The sequence below is a fragment of the Salvelinus sp. IW2-2015 genome, unplaced genomic scaffold, assembly GCF_002910315.2.
Source record: "Salvelinus sp. IW2-2015 unplaced genomic scaffold, ASM291031v2 Un_scaffold648, whole genome shotgun sequence".
In the NCBI taxonomy this organism is placed as follows: Eukaryota; Metazoa; Chordata; class Actinopteri; order Salmoniformes; family Salmonidae; genus Salvelinus; species Salvelinus sp. IW2-2015.
In genome coordinates, this window is record NW_019942588.1 from 173,178 (window position 1) to 176,670 (window position 3,493).

Consider the following 3,493-nt stretch of genomic DNA (forward strand, 5'->3'; position numbering starts at 1 on the left):
CGAGCCAGCACCTAAAACCGGTGGAGCTCTACTGTTTCAGTCTCTGCCACAGCCGTCAGCACCGTAACAACCGTGAGCCAGTGTTCAGTCTCTGCCCGCCAGCCAGCACCGTAACAACCGTTGACGCCAGCTGTTCACGTCCTCCTGCCAACAGCAGCACCTAACAACCGGTTGAGCCCAGCTGTCTGCATAAGTCTCTGTCCACCATGAACTAGCTCACCGTAACACCGTTAGAATCCCAGTTTGGTCAGAGATCTCCCACAGCGTACACCGAAAGACCGGTAGTTACCCCGGCTGAGAAGCTGTCCTGTCTTGCCCCATGTCAGGCGCAGTAAAAAAACGTTTGAACCTGGTTGAGGGATGTTCTGATCTTGCCAGACGAGTGCAGCACATTGCCGTAAAGACCGGTTGAGCCAGCTGAGAGGCTGTTTTTGTCTCTGCCACCAGTGCAGTGCCGTAATGACGGTTGAAGCCGGTGTTTCTGTCTCCCACCAGTGCAGCGCAGCTCCGTAATGACAGTTTGAGCCAAGCTGATAGGCTGTTCTGTCTTGCCACCAAGTGAGGCTGTAAAGACGGTTGTGCCGGCTGAGAAGTCGTTCTGTCTCTGCCACTAGCGAGCACCATAAAAGACCGGTTGAGCCCGGCTGAGAGGTTGTTCTGATCGGCCACAGTGCAGCCAGCACATAAGACGGTTGGAGCCGGCTGAGAGATCAGGCTAATCATTCTCTGGGCTTTAGGGATTGGAGAGGCCACAGGAAGGTTCCTCTTATTTATCTCCTCTCCTCCTCTCTCTTCCATAAGCTCCATAAACAAAACCTAGACTCTACAGTCTGCTGTTCACTTCCATCACTCTGAAACTATACCTAGAAGGATAATAGTATCTTCCGTCCTCTGAAACTATACCTAGAACTTAGGACTATGGTATCTCCATCACTCTGAACTATACCTGAAGCTTAGGACTAATAGTAAACTTTCCATCTAACCTCTGAAACTATACCTAGAAGCTTAGGACTAATGGTATGCTTCCATCACCTCTGAAAATATAGTCAGAAAGCTATGGACTAATAGTATCTTCCATACACTCTGAAACTATACCTACAAGCTTAGGACTAATGGTCTTCCTCACTCTGAAACTATACATAGAAGCTTAGGACTAATAGTATCTTCCATCCACTCTGGAACTATACTAGGAGTTTGGGAACTAACGTATCGTTCCAATCACCTCTGGAACTTTACAGGCATCATCCGCACCGAGCTAAAGGCTAGAGCTGCCACTTTCAAGGAGCGAGACACTAATCCAGACGCTTATAAGAAATCCTGCTATGCCCGCAGATGAACCATCAAACAGGCAAAGCGTCAATACAGGACTATGATTRAATCCTACTACACCGGCTCTGACGCTCGTCAGACGTGGCATGGCTTGCAAACTATTATGGACTACAAAGGGAAACCCAATCGCGAGCCGCCTAGTGATGCGAGCCTACCAGACGAGCTAAATTCCTTTTATGCTCGCTTCAAGGCAAGCAACACTGAAGCATGCATAGGAGCACCAACTGTTCTGGACAACTGTGTGATCACGCTCTCTGTAGCCGATGTGAGCATGACCTTTAAACAGGTCAACATTCACAAGGCCGCAGGGCTAGATGGATTACCAGGACGTGTACTCAGGCAAATGYCTTCACTGATATGTTCAACCTCTCCYTGACTGAGTCTGTATTACCTACATGTTTCAAGCAGACCAGCATAGTCCCTGTGCTCAATAAAGCGAAGGCAAACTGCCTAAATGACTACCTCCCCGTAGCACTCACGTCGGTAGCCAAGAAGCGCTTTGAAAGGCTGGTCATGGCTCACATCAACACCATCATCTCATCGTTTATCACCATAGTGCCCACAAAGCTTATCACTAAGCTAAGGACCCTGGGACTAAATACCTCCCTCTGCAGCTGGATCCTGGACTTCCTGACGGGCCGCCCCCAAGTGGTTAGGGAAGGCAACAACACATCTGCCATGCTGATCCTCAACACGGGGGCCCCTCAAGGGTGCGTGCTTAGTCCCCCCCGTACTCCCTGTTCACCCATGACTGCGTGGCCAAGCACAACTCCAACACCAACACCAACACCATCATCACAAGTTTGCTGACGACACAACAGTGGTAGGCCTGATCACCAACAATGATGAGACAGCCTATAGGGAGGAGGTCAGAGACCTGGCAGTGTGGTGCCAGAACAACAACCTATCCCTCAACGTGAGCAAGACAAAAGGAGATGATCGTGAACTACAGAAAAAGTAGTGGAGAGGGTCGAGATTTTCAAGTTCCTTGGTGTCCACCAACAAACTATTATGGTCCAAACATACTAAGACAGTCGTGAAGAGGGCACGACAACACCTTTTCACCCTCAGGAGACTGAAAAGATTTGGCATGGGTCCCCAGATCCTCAAAACTTTCTACAGCTGCACCATCGAAAGCATCCTGACCGCCTGGTATGGCAACTGCTCGGCATCCAACCGAAAGGTGCTACAGATGGTAGCACGTACGGCCCAGTACATCACTGGGGCCAAGCTTCCTGCCATCCAGGACCTATATACTAGGTGGTGTCAGAGGAAGGTCCAAAAAWYTGTCAAAGAGTCCAGTCACCCAGTTCTCTCTGCTACCGCACGGCAAGCAAAGCACCAAGTCTAGGTCCAAAAGCCTCCTTAACAGCTTCTACCCCCATTCCATAAGACTGCTGAACAATTAATCAAATGGCCACCCGGACTATTTACATTGACCTCGTGTTATCAGACTTGATAAGCACCTGGCACATACTTTTTTGTTACATCCAAGTAATATTTAGTCATCCTCCAGTATAGTCATGTATTTCATAGAGCACGCATACTGCTTTTTGTACATTATCTTCCAATAGTCAGTACCAGTAGTCATGTATTACGAGCACTGCATAAATCCCAGTATATAGTCATACAGTACATGTAGTTATGTAATAGAGCACTGCATACTGTAATCATATCATCCAGAGTCAATTTAGGCATGTCTTACATCTAGTCCATACGTATCATGATAGAGCACTGCATATATTCCAGTAGTACATTAGTCATGTAAGTGGTATTGCATTAGAGCCACTGGCATACTGTACATACAGTAGTCATCCATGTGTATGTATAGGAGCATCTGCCACCAATAATACAGCAGTCAATATCACTGTGTAATTGATAAGACCGACCACATCCCGCACTGCCCTAGTCATACATTGTTAGCATGCATCTACAGTAGTAGTCATCACAGTATATAGAGTCAGATATGTACACTTATCAGTACGTCATGTATAGGCACTGCATATATCAGATAGTTCCAATCAGCTAAAGTCATTTGTATAAGCACAGCATACTGTACATTCCAGTATAGTCATGTTTTATTAGAGTACTGCGCATACTAGACTCCAGATAGATCATACAGTTAGTTATTGTGTTATTAGAGCACTGCATACTGTACATCCAG